The sequence below is a fragment of the Megalopta genalis genome, unplaced genomic scaffold (genome assembly GCF_051020955.1).
Source record: "Megalopta genalis isolate 19385.01 unplaced genomic scaffold, iyMegGena1_principal scaffold0048, whole genome shotgun sequence".
In the NCBI taxonomy this organism is placed as follows: domain Eukaryota; kingdom Metazoa; phylum Arthropoda; class Insecta; order Hymenoptera; family Halictidae; genus Megalopta; species Megalopta genalis.
In genome coordinates, this window is record NW_027476117.1 from 1,290,637 (window position 1) to 1,304,886 (window position 14,250).

The following is a 14,250-nucleotide window of genomic DNA, read 5'->3' on the forward strand; positions in this document are numbered from 1 at the left end:
TTTCTGAAAAAACCTATCATCAGATTTTTTAAATACGAGAATCTTGCTTAACTAACGATTTTACATTAGAATTAAGTATTTAGAACGAAATGTGATGTCAGAAAATGGCACTTTACTCTTGTGATTTCTCGGTTTTTTCAATTTTCTGAAAAAACCTATCATTAGATTTTTTAAATACGATAATCTTGCTTAGATAACGATTTTATATTAGAATTAAGTATTTAGAACGAAATGTAAAGTCAGAAAATGGCGCTTTACTCTAGTGATTTTTCGGTTTTCTCATATTTGTGAAAAAACCTAACATTAGATTTTCTACAAAGTACGATATTCTTGCTTAAATAACGTTTCTACATTGGGATTAAGAATTTAGAACGAAATCTAATGTCAGAAAATGGCGCTTTACTCTTATGATTTTTCGGTTTTTTCAATTTTATGAAAAATCCTATCATTAGATATACTTCAAAATACTACATTCTTCCTCAAATAACATTTCTACATAGGGGTTAATCATTTAGAACGAAATCTAAGGTCAGAAAATGGCAGTTTACTCTTGTGATTTTTCGGCTTTTCAAATTTTCTGAAAAAAACCTATGATTAGATTTTCTTCAAAGTATGATATTCCTGCTTAAGTACCGTTCTTACATAGGGATTGAGCATTTAGAACGAAACCTAAAGTCAGAAAATGGCGCTTTACTCTAGTGATTTTTCGGGTTTCTCAACTTTCTGTAAAAACCTAACATTAGATTTTCTTCAAAGCACGATATTCTTGCTTAAATAACGTTTTTAAATAGGGATTAAGCATTTAGAACGAAATGTAAAGTCAGAAAATGGCGCTTTACTCTAGTGATTTTTCGGTTTTTCAAATTTCTGAAAAAAACCTATCATTAGATTTTCTTCAAAGTACGATATTCTTGCTTAGATAACGTTTCTACGTTGGGATTAAGCATTTAGAACGAAATCTAATGTCAGAAAATGGCGCTTTACTCTTGTGATTTTTCGGTTTTCTCAAATTTCTGAAAAAACCTATCATCAGATTTTTTAAATACGAGAATCTTGCTTAACTAACGATTTTACATTAGAATTAAGTATTTAGAACGAAATGTGATGTCAGAAAGTGGCGCTTTATTCTTGTGATTTCTCGGTTTTCTCAATTTTCTGAAAAAACCTATCATTAGATTTTTTAAATACGATATTCTTGCTTAACTAACGATTTTACATTTGAATTAAGTATTTAGAGCGAAATCTAAATTCAGAAAATGGCGCTTTACTCTAGTGATTTTTCGGTTTTCTCAAATTTCTGAAAAAACCTAACATTAGAGTTTCTTCAAAGTACGATATTCTTCCTCAAATAACGTTTCTACATAGGGATTGAGCATTTAGAACGAAACCTAAAGTCAGAAAATGGCGCTTTACTCTAGTGATTTTTCGGCTTTTTCAACTTTCTGTAAAAACCTAACATTAGATTTTCTTCAAAGCACGATATTCTTGCTTAAATAACGTTTCTACATAGGGATTAAGCATTTAGAACGAAATCTAATGTCAGAAAATGGCGCTTTACTCTAGTGATTTTTCGGTTTTTTCAATTTTCTGAAAAAACCTATCATCAGATTTTTTAAATACGAGAATCTTGCTTAACTAACGATTTTACATTAGAATTAAGTATTTAGAACGAAATGTGATGTCAGAAAGTGGCGCTTTACTCTAGTGATTTTTCGGTTTTTTCTAATTTCAGAATGAATCTATCATTAGATTTTCTTCAAAGTACGATATTCTTGCTTAAATAACGTTTTTAAATAGGGATTAAGCATTTAGAACGAAATGTAAAGTCAGAAAATGGCGCTTTACTCTAGTGATTTTTCGGTTTTTCAAATTTCTGAAAAAAACCTATCATTAGATTTTCTTCAAAGTACGATATTCTTGCTTAGATAACGTTTCTACGTTGGGATTAAGCATTTAGAACGAAATCTAATGTCAGAAAATGGCGCTTTACTCTTGTGATTTTTCGGTTTTCTCAAATTTCTGAAAAAACCTATCATCAGATTTTTTAAATACGAGAATCTTGCTTAACTAACGATTTTACATTAGAATTAAGTATTTAGAACGAAATGTGATGTCAGAAAGTGGCGCTTTATTCTTGTGATTTCTCGGTTTTTTCAATTTTCTGAAAAAACCTATCATTAGATTTTTTAAATACGATATTCTTGCTTAACTAACGATTTTACATTTGAATTAAGTATTTAGAGCGAAATCTAAATTCAGAAAATGGCGCTTTACTCTAGTGATTTTTCGGTTTTCTCAAATTTCTGAAAAAACCTAACATTAGAGTTTCTTCAAAGTACGATATTCTTCCTCAAATAACGTTTCTACATAGGGATTGAGCATTTAGAACGAAACCTAAAGTCAGAAAATGGCGCTTTACTCTAGTGATTTTTCGGCTTTTTCAACTTTCTGTAAAAACCTAACATTAGATTTTCTTCAAAGCACGATATTCTTGCTTAAATAACGTTTCTACATAGGGATTAAGCATTTAGAACGAAATCTAATGTCAGAAAATGGCGCTTTACTCTAGTGATTTTTCGGTTTTTTCAATTTTCTGAAAAAACCTATCATCAGATTTTTTAAATACGAGAATCTTGCTTAACTAACGATTTTACATTAGAATTAAGTATTTAGAACGAAATGTGATGTCAGAAAGTGGCGCTTTACTCTAGTGATTTTTCGGTTTTTTCTAATTTCAGAATGAATCTATCATTAGATTTTCTTCAAAGTACGATATTCTTGCTTAAATAACGTTTCTACATTGGGGTTAAGCATTTAGAATGAAATCTAATGTCAGAAAATGGCGCTTTACTCTTATGATTTTTCGGTTTTTTCAATTTTATGAAAAACCTATCATTAGATATACTTCAAAATACTATATTCTTCCTCAAATAACATTTCTACATAGGGATTAATCATTTAGAACGAAATCTAATGTCAGAAAATGGCAGTTTACTCTTGTGATTTTTCGGTTTTTCAAATTTCTGAAAAAAACCTATCATTAGATTTTCTTCAAAGTATGATATTCCTGCTTAAGTACCGTTTTGACATAGGGATTGAGCATTCAGAACGAAACCTAAAGTCAGAAAATGGCGCTTTACTCTAGTGATTTTTCGGTTTTTTCAACTTTCTGTAAAAACCTAACATTTGATTTTCTTCAAAGTCCGATATTCTTGCTTAAATAACGTTTTTACATAGGGATTACGCATTTAGAACGAAATCTAATGTCAGAAAATGGCATTTTACTCTTGTGATTTTTCGGTTTTTTCAATTTTCTGAAAAAACCTATCATCAGATTTTTTAAATACGAGAATCTTGCTTAACTAACGATTTTACATTAGAATTAAGTATTTAGAACGAAATGTGATGTCAGAAAATGGCACTTTACTCTTGTGATTTCTCGGTTTTTCCAATTTTCTGAAAAAACCTATCACTAGATTTTTTAAATACGATAATCTTGCTTAGATAACGATTTTATATTAGAATTAAGTATTTAGAACGAAATGTAAAGTCAGAAAATGGCGCTTTACTCTAGTGATTTTTCGGTTTTCTCATATTTGTGAAAAAACCTAACATTAGATTTTCTACAAAGTACGATATTCTTGCTTAAATAACGTTTCTACATTGGGATTAAGAATTCAGAACGAAATCTAATGTCAGAAAATGGCGCTTTACTCTTATGATTTTTCGGTTTTTTCAATTTTATGAAAAATCCTATCATTAGATATACTTCAAAATACTACATTCTTCCTCAAATAACATTTCTACATAGGGGTTAATCATTTAGAACGAAATCTAAGGTCAGAAAATGGCAGTTTACTCTTGTGATTTTTCGGTTTTTCAAATTTCTGAAAAAAACCTATGATTAGATTTTCTTCAAAGTATGATATTCCTGCTTAAGTACCGTTCTTACATAGGGATTGAGCATTTAGAACGAAACCTACAGTCAGAAAATGGCGCTTTACTCTAGTGATTTTTCGGGTTTCTCAACTTTCTGTAAAAACCTAACATTAGATTTTCTTCAAAGCACGATATTCTTGCTTAAATAACGCTTTTACATAGGGATTAAGCATTTAGAACGAAATCTAATGTCAGGAAATGGCGCTTTACTCTAGTGATTTTTCGGTTTTTACAAATTTCTGTAAAAACCTAACATTAGATTTTCTTCAAAGCACGATATTCTTGCTTAAATAACGCTTTTACATAGGGATTAAGCATTTAGAACGAAATCTAATGTTAGAAAATGGCGCTTTACTCTAGTGATTTTTCGGTTTTTACAAATTTCTGAAAGAATCTATCATTTGATTTTCTTCAAAGTCTGATATTCTTGCTTAAATAACGTCTTTACATAGGGGTTATGCATTTAGAACGAAATCTAATGTCAGGAAATGGCATTTTACTCTTGTGATTTTTCGGTTTTTTCAATTTTCTGAAAAAACCTATCATCAGATTTTTTAAATACAAGAATCTTGCTTAACTAACGATTTTACATTAGAATTAAGTATTTAGAACGAAATGTGATGTCAGAAAATGGCACTTTACTCTTGTGATTTCTCGGTTTTTTCAATTTTCTGAAAAAACCTATCATTAGATATTTTAAATACGATAATCTTGCTTAGATAACGATTTTATATTAGAATTAAGTATTTAGAACGAAATGTAAAGTCAGAAAATGGCGCTTTACTCTAGTGATTTTTCGGTTTTCTCATATTTGTGAAAAAACCTAACATTAGATTTTCTACAAAGTACGATATTCTTGCTTAAATAACGTTTCTACATTGGGATTAAGAATTTAGAACGAAATCTAATGTCAGAAAATGGCGCTTTACTCTTATGATTTTTCGGTTTTTTCAATTTTATGAAAAATCCTATCATTAGATATACTTCAAAATACTGCATTCTTCCTCAAATAACATTTCTACATAGGGGTTAATCATTTAGAACGAAATCTAAGGTCAGAAAATGGCAGTTTACTCTTGTGATTTTTCGGTTTTTCAAATTTCTGAAAAAACCTATCATTAGATTTTTTAAATACGATAATCTTGCTTAGATAACGATTTTATACTAGAATTAAGTATTTAGAACGAAATGTGATGTCAGAAAATGGCACTTTACTCTTGTGATTTTTCGGTTTTTCAAATTTCTGAAAAAAACCTATCATTAGATTTTCTTCAAATTATGATATTCCTGCTTAAGTACCGTTCTTACATAGGGATTGAGCATTTAGAACGAAACCTAAAGTCAGAAAATGGCGCATTACTCTAGTGATTTTTCGGTTTTCTCAAATTTCTGAAAAAACCTAACATTAGATTTTCTTCAAAGTACGATATTCTTGCTTAAATAACGTTTCTACATTGGGATTAAGAATTTAGAACGAAATCTAATGTCAGAAAATGGCGCTTTACTCTTATGATTTTTCGGTTTTTTCAATTTTATGAAAAATCCTATCATTAGATATACTTCAAAATACTACATTCTTCCTCAAATAACATTTCTACATAGGGGTTAATCATTTAGAACGAAATCTAAGGTCAGAAAATGGCAGTTTACTCTTGTGATTTTTCGGTTTTTCAAATTTCTGAAAAAAACCTATGATTAGATTTTCTTCAAAGTATGATATTCCTGCTTAAGTACCGTTCTTACATAGGGATTGAGCATTTAGAACGAAACCTAAAGTCAGAAAATGGCGCTTTACTCTAGTGATTTTTCGGGTTTCTCAACTTTCTGTAAAAACCTAACATTAGATTTTCTTCAAAGCACGATATTCTTGCTTAAATAACGTTTTTAAATAGGGATTAAGCATTTAGAACGAAATGTAAAGTCAGAAAATGGCGCTTTACTCTAGTGATTTTTCGGTTTTCTCAAATTTCTGAAAAAACCTAACATTAGATTTTCTTCAAAGTACGATATTCTTGCTTAGATAACGTTTCTACGTTGGGATTAAGCATTTAGAACGAAATCTAATGTCAGAAAATGGCGCTTTACTCTTGTGATTTTACGGTTTTTTCAACTTTCTGTAAAAACCTAACATTAGATTTTCTTCAAAGTACGATATTCTTGCTTAAATAACGTTCTACATTGGGGTTAAGCATTTAGAATGAAATCTAATGTCAGAAAATGGCGCTTTACTCTTATGATTTTCGGTTTTTTCAATTTTATGAAAAACCTATCATTAGATATACTTCAAAATACAATATTCTTCCTCAAATAACATTTCTACATAGGGATTAATCATTTAGAACGAAATCTAATGTCAGAAAATGGCAGTTTACTCTTGTGATTTTTCGGTTCTTCAAATTTCTGAAAAAAACCTATCATTAGATTTTCTTCAAAGTATGATATTCCTGCTTAAGTACCGTTCTTACATAGGGATTGAGTATTTAGAACGAAACCTAAAGTCAGAAAATGGCGCTTTACTCTAGTGATTTTTCGGGTTTCTCAACTTTCTGAAAAAACCTAACATTAGATTTTCTTCAAAGTACGATATTCTTGCTTAAATAACGTTTCTACATTGGGATTAAGAATTTAGAACGAAATCTAATGTCAGAAAATGGCGCTTTACTCTTATGATTTTTCGGTTTTTTCAATTTTATGAAAAATCCTATCATTAGATATACTTCAAAATACTACATTCTTCCTCAAATAACATTTCTACATAGGGGTTAATCATTTAGAACGAAATCTAAGGTCAGAAAATGGCAGTTTACTCTTGTGATTTTTCGGTTTTTCAAATTTCTGAAAAAAACCTATGATTAGATTTTCTTCAAAGTATGATATTCCTGCTTAAGTACCGTTCTTACATAGGGATTGAGCATTTAGAACGAAACCTAAAGTCAGAAAATGGCGCTTTACTCTAGTGATTTTTCGGGTTTCTCAACTTTCTGTAAAAACCTAACATTAGATTTTCTTCAAAGCACGATATTCTTGCTTAAATAACGTTTTTAAATAGGGATTAAGCATTTAGAACGAAATGTAAAGTCAGAAAATGGCGCTTTACTCTAGTGATTTTTCGGTTTTCTCAAATTTCTGAAAAAACCTAACATTAGATTTTCTTCAAAGTACGATATTCTTGCTTAGATAACGTTTCTACGTTGGGATTAAGCATTTAGAACGAAATCTAATGTCAGAAAATGGCGCTTTACTCTTGTGATTTTACGGTTTTTTCAACCTTCTGTAAAAACCTAACATTAGATTTTCTTCAAAGTACGATATTCTTGCTTAAATAACGTTCTACATTGGGGTTAAGCATTTAGAATGAAATCTAATGTCAGAAAATGGCGCTTTACTCTTATGATTTTCGGTTTTTTCAATTTTATGAAAAACCTATCATTAGATATACTTCAAAATACAATATTCTTCCTCAAATAACATTTCTACATAGGGATTAATCATTTAGAACGAAATCTAATGTCAGAAAATGGCAGTTTACTCTTGTGATTTTTCGGTTCTTCAAATTTCTGAAAAAAACCTATCATTAGATTTTCTTCAAAGTATGATATTCCTGCTTAAGTACCGTTCTTACATAGGGATTGAGCATTTAGAACGAAACCTAAAGTCAGAAAATGGCGCTTTACTCCAGTGATTTTTCGGGTTTCTCAACTTTCTGTAAAAACCTAACATTAGATTTTCTTCAAAGCACGATATTCTTGCTTAAATAACGTTTCTACATAGGGATTAAGCATTTAGAACGAAATCTAATGTCAGAAAATGGCGCTTTACTCTAGTGATTTTTCGGTTTTTTCAATTTTCTGAAAAAACCTATCATCAGATTTTTTAAATACGAGAATCTTGCTTAACTAACGATTTTACATTAGAATTAAGTATTTAGAACGAAATGTGATGTCAGAAAATGGCACTTTACTCTTGTGATTTCTCGGTTTTTTCAATTTTCTGAAAAAACCTATCATTAGATTTTTTAAATACGATAATCTTGCTTAGATAACGATTTTATACGAGAATTAAGTATTTAGAACGAAATGTAAGGTCAGAAAATGGCGCTTTACTCTAGTGATTTTTCGGTTTTCTCAAATTTCTGAAAAAACCTAACATTAGATTTTCTTCAAAGTACGATATTCTTGCTTAAATAACGTTTCTACATTGGGATTAAGCATTTAGAACGAAATCTAATTTCAGAAAATGGCGCTTTACTCTTATGATTTTTCGGTTTTTTCAATTTTCTGAAAAAACCTATCATCAGATTTTTTAAATACGAGAATCTTGCTTAACTAACGATTTTACATTAGAATTAAGTATTTAGAACGAAATGTGATGTCAGAAAATGGCACTTTACTCTTGTGATTTCTCGGTTTTTCCAATTTTCTGAAAAAACCTATCACTAGATTTTTTAAATACGATAATCTTGCTTAGATAACGATTTTATACTAGAATTAAGTATTTAGAACGAAATGTAAGGTCAGAAAATGGCGCTTTACTCTAGTGATTTTTCGGGTTTCTCAACTTTCTGTAAAAACCTAACATTAGATTTTCTTCAAAGCACGATATTCTTGCTTAAATAACGTTTTTAAATAGGGACTAAGCATTTAGAACGAAATGTAAAGTCAGAAAATGGCGCTTTACTCTAGTGATTTTTCGGTTTTTCAAATTTCTGAAAAAAACCTATCATTAGATTTTCTTCAAAGTACGATATTCTTGCTTAGATAACGTTTCTACGTTGGGATTAAGCATTTAGAACGAAATCTAATGTCAGAAAATGGCGCTTTACTCTTGTGATTTTTCGGTTTTCTCAAATTTCTGAAAAAACCTATCATCAGATTTTTTAAATACGAGAATCTTGCTTAACTAACGATTTTACATTAGAATTAAGTATTTAGAACGAAATGTGATGTCAGAAAGTGGCGCTTTATTCTTGTGATTTCTCGGTTTTTTCAATTTTCTGAAAAAACCTATCATTAGATTTTTTAAATACGATATTCTTGCTTAACTAACGATTTTACATTTGAATTAAGTATTTAGAGCGAAATCTAAATTCAGAAAATGGCGCTTTACTCTAGTGATTTTTCGGTTTTCTCAAATTTCTGAAAAAACCTAACATTAGAGTTTCTTCAAAGTACGATATTCTTCCTCAAATAACGTTTCTACATAGGGATTGAGCATTTAGAACGAAACCTAAAGTCAGAAAATGGCGCTTTACTCTAGTGATTTTTCGGCTTTTTCAACTTTCTGTAAAAACCTAACATTAGATTTTCTTCAAAGCACGATATTCTTGCTTAAATAACGTTTCTACATAGGGATTAAGCATTTAGAACGAAATCTAATGTCAGAAAATGGCGCTTTACTCTAGTGATTTTTCGGTTTTTTCAATTTTCTGAAAAAACCTATCATCAGATTTTTTAAATACGAGAATCTTGCTTAACTAACGATTTTACATTAGAATTAAGTATTTAGAACGAAATGTGATGTCAGAAAGTGGCGCTTTACTCTAGTGATTTTTCGGTTTTTTCTAATTTCAGAATGAATCTATCATTAGATTTTCTTCAAAGTACGATATTCTTGCTTAAATAACGTTTCTACATTGGGGTTAAGCATTTAGAATGAAATCTAATGTCAGAAAATGGCGCTTTACTCTTATGATTTTTCGGTTTTTTCAATTTTATGAAAAATCCTATCATTAGATATACTTCAAAATACTACATTCTTCCTCAAATAACATTTCTACATAGGGGTTAATCATTTAGAACGAAATCTAAGGTCAGAAAATGGCAGTTTACTCTTGTGATTTTTCGGTTTTTCAAATTTCTGAAAAAAACCTATGATTAGATTTTCTTCAAAGTATGATATTCCTGCTTAAGTACCGTTCTTACATAGGGATTGAGCATTTAGAACGAAACCTACAGTCAGAAAATGGCGCTTTACTCTAGTGATTTTTCGGGTTTCTCAACTTTCTGTAAAAACCTAACATTAGATTTTCTTCAAAGCACGATATTCTTGCTTAAATAACGCTTTTACATAGGGATTAAGCATTTAGAACGAAATCTAATGTCAGGAAATGGCGCTTTACTCTAGTGATTTTTCGGTTTTTACAAATTTCTGAAAGAATCTATCATTTGATTTTCTTCAAAGTCTGATATTCTTGCTTAAATAACGTTTTTACATAGGGGTTATGCATTTAGAACGAAATCTAATGTCAGGAAATGGCATTTTACTCTTGTGATTTTTCGGTTTTTTCAATTTTCTGAAAAAACCTATCATCAGATTTTTTAAATACGAGAATCTTGCTTAACTAACGATTTTACATTAGAATTAAGTATTTAGAACGAAATGTGATGTCAGAAAATGGCACTTTACTCTTGTGATTTCTCGGTTTTTTCAATTTTCTGAAAAAACCTATCATTAGATTTTTTAAATACGATAATCTTGCTTAGATAACGATTTTATACTAGAATTAAGTATTTAGAACGAAATGTAAGGTCAGAAAATGGCGCTTTACTCTAGTGATTTTTCGGTTTTCTCAAATTTCTGAAAAAACCTAACATTAGATTTTCTTCAAAGTACGATATTCTTGCTTAAATAACGTTTCTACATTGGGATTAAGCATTTAGAACGAAATCTAATTTCAGAAAATGGCACTTTACTCTTGTGATTTCACGGTTTTTCCAATTTTCTGAAAAAACCTATCATTAGATTTTTTAAATACGATAATCTTGCTTAGATAACGATTTTATATTAGAATTAAGTATTTAGAACGAAATGTAAAGTCAGAAAATGGCGCTTTACTCTAGTGATTTTTCGGTTTTCTCATATTTGTGAAAAAACCTAACATTAGATTTTCTACAAAGTACGATATTCTTGCTTAAATAACGTTTCTACATTGGGATTAAGAATTTAGAACGAAACCTAAAGTCAGAAAATGGCGCTTTACTCTAGTGATTTTTCGGGTTTCTCAACTTTCTGTAAAAACCTAACATTAGATTTTCTTCAAAGCACGATATTCTTGCTTAAATAACGCTTTTACATAGGGATTAAGCATTTAGAACGAAATCTAATGTCAGGAAATGGCGCTTTACTCTAGTTATTTTTCGGTTTTTACAAATTTCTGAAAGAATCTATCATTTGATTTTCTTCAAAGTCTGATATTCTTGCTTAAATAACGTTTTTACATAGGGGTTATGCATTTAGAACGAAATCTAATGTCAGGAAATGGCATAATTACTCTAGTGATTTTTCGGTTTTTTCAATTTTCTGAAAAAACCTATCATCAGATTTTTTAAATACGAGAATCTTGCTTAACTAACGATTTTACATTAGAATTAAGTATTTAGAACGAAATGTGATGTCAGAAAGTGGCGCTTTACTCTAGTGATTTTTCGGTTTTTTCAAATTTCAGAATGAATCTATCATTAGATTTTCTTCAAAGTACGATATTCTTGCTTAAATAACGTTTCTACATTGGGGTTAAGCATTTAGAATGAAATCTAATGTCAGAAAATGGCGCTTTACTCTTATGATTTTTCGGTTTTTTCAATTTTATGAAAAACCTATCATTAGATATACTTCAAAATACTATATTCTTCCTCAAATAACATTTCTACATAGGGATTAATCATTTAGAACGAAATCTAATGTCAGAAAATGGCAGTTTACTCTTGTGATTTTTCGGTTTTTCAAATTTCTGAAAAAAACCTATCATTAGATTTTCTTCAAAGTATGATATTCCTGCTTAAGTACCGTTTTGACATAGGGATTGAGCATTCAGAACGAAACCTAAAGTCAGAAAATGGCGCTTTACTCTAGTGATTTTTCGGTTTTTTCAACTTTCTGTAAAAACCTAACATTTGATTTTCTTCAAAGTCCGATATTCTTGCTTAAATAACGTTTTTACATAGGGATTACGCATTTAGAACGAAATCTAATGTCAGAAAATGGCATTTTACTCTTGTGATTTTTCGGTTTTTTCAATTTTCTGAAAAAACCTATCATCAGATTTTTTAAATACGAGAATCTTGCTTAACTAACGATTTTACATTAGAATTAAGTATTTAGAACGAAATGTGATGTCAGAAAATGGCACTTTACTCTTGTGATTTCTCGGTTTTTTCAATTTTCTGAAAAAACCTATCATTAGATTTTTTAAATACGATAATCTTGCTTAGATAACGATTTTATACTAGAATTAAGTATTTAGAACGAAATGTAAGGTCAGAAAATGGCGCTTTACTCTAGTGATTTTTCGGTTTTCTCAAATTTCTGAAAAAACCTAACATTAGATTTTCTTCAAAGTACGATATTCTTGCTTAAATAACGTTTCTACATTGGGATTAAGCATTTAGAACGAAATCTAATTTCAGAAAATGGCACTTTACTCTTGTGATTTCACGGTTTTTCCAATTTTCTGAAAAAACCTATCACTAGATTTTTTAAATACGACAATCTTGCTTAGATAACGATTTTATATTAGAATTAAGTATTTAGAACGAAATGTAAAGTCAGAAAATGGCGCTTTACTCTAGTGATTTTTCGGTTTTCTCATATTTGTGAAAAAACCTAACATTAGATTTTCTTCAAAGCACGATATTCTTGCTTAAATAACGTTTCTACATAGGGATTAAGCATTTAGAACGAAATCTAATGTCAGAAAATGGCGCTTTACTCTAGTGATTTTTCGGTTTTCTCAAATTTCTGAAAAAACCTAACATTAGATTTTCTTCAAAGTACGATATTCTTGCTTAGATAACGTTTCTACGTTGGGATTAAGCATTTAGAACGAAATCTAATGTCAGAAAATGGCGCTTTACTCTTGTGATTTTACGGTTTTTTCAACTTTCTGTAAAAACCTAACATTAGATTTTCTTCAAAGTACGATATTCTTGCTTAAATAACGTTTCTACATTGGGGTTAAGCATTTAGAATGAAATCTAATGTCAGAAAATGGCGCTTTACTCTTATGATTTTTCGGTTTTTTCAATTTTATGAAAAACCTATCATTAGATATACTTCAAAATACTATATTCTTCCTCAAATAACATTTCTACATAGGGATTAATCATTTAGAACGAAATCTAATGTCAGAAAATGGCAGTTTACTCTTGTGATTTTTCGGTTTTTTCAACTTTCTGTAAAAACCTAACATTAGATTTTCTTCAAAGCACGATATTCTTGCTTAAATAACGTTTTTACATAGGGATTAATCATTTAGAACGAAATCTAATGTCAGAAAATGGCGCTTTACTCTAGTGATTTTTCGGTTTTTTCAAATTTCTGAAAGAATCTATCATTTGATTTTCTTCAAAGTCCGATATTCTTGCTTAAATAACGTTTTTACATAGGGATTATGCATTTAGAACGAAATCTAATGTCAGAAAATGGCATTTTACTCTTGTGATTTTTCGGTTTTTTCAATTTTCTGAAAAAACCTATCATCAGATTTTTTAAATACGAGAATCTTGCTTAACTAACGATTTTACATTAGAATTAAGTATTTAGAACGAAATGTGATGTCAGAAAATGGCACTTTACTCTTGTGATTTCACGGTTTTTCCAATTTTCTGAAAGAACCTATCATTAGATTTTTTAAATACGATAATCTTGCTTAGATAACGATTTTATATTAGAATTAAGTATTTAGAACGAAATGTAAAGTCAGAAAATGGCGCTTTACTCTAGTGATTTTTCGGTTTTCTCATACTTGTGAAAAAACCTAACATTAGATTTTCTACAAAGTACGATATTCTTGCTTAAATAACGTTTCTACATTGGGGTTAAGCATTTAGAATGAAATCTAATGTCAGAAAATGGCGCTTTACTCTTATGATTTTTCGGTTTTTTCAATTTTATGAAAAACCTATCATTAGATATACTTCAAAATACTATATTCTTCCTCAAATACCATTTCTACATAGGGATTAATCATTTAGAACGAAATCTAAGGTCAGAAAATGGCAGTTTACTCTTGTGATTTTTCGGTTTTTCAAATTTCTGAAAAAAACCTATCATTAGATTTTCTTCAACGTATGATATTCCTGCTTAAGTACCGTTTTGACATAGGGATTGAGCATTTAGAACGAAATCTAATGTCAGAAAATGGCAGTTTACTCTTGTGATTTTTCGGTTTTTCAAATTTCTGAAAAAAACCTATCATTAGATTTTCTTCAAAGTATGATATTCCTGCTTAAGTACCGTTTTGACATAGGGATTGAGCATTTAGAACGAAACCTAAAGTCAGAAAATGGCGCTTTACTCTCGTGATTTTTCGGT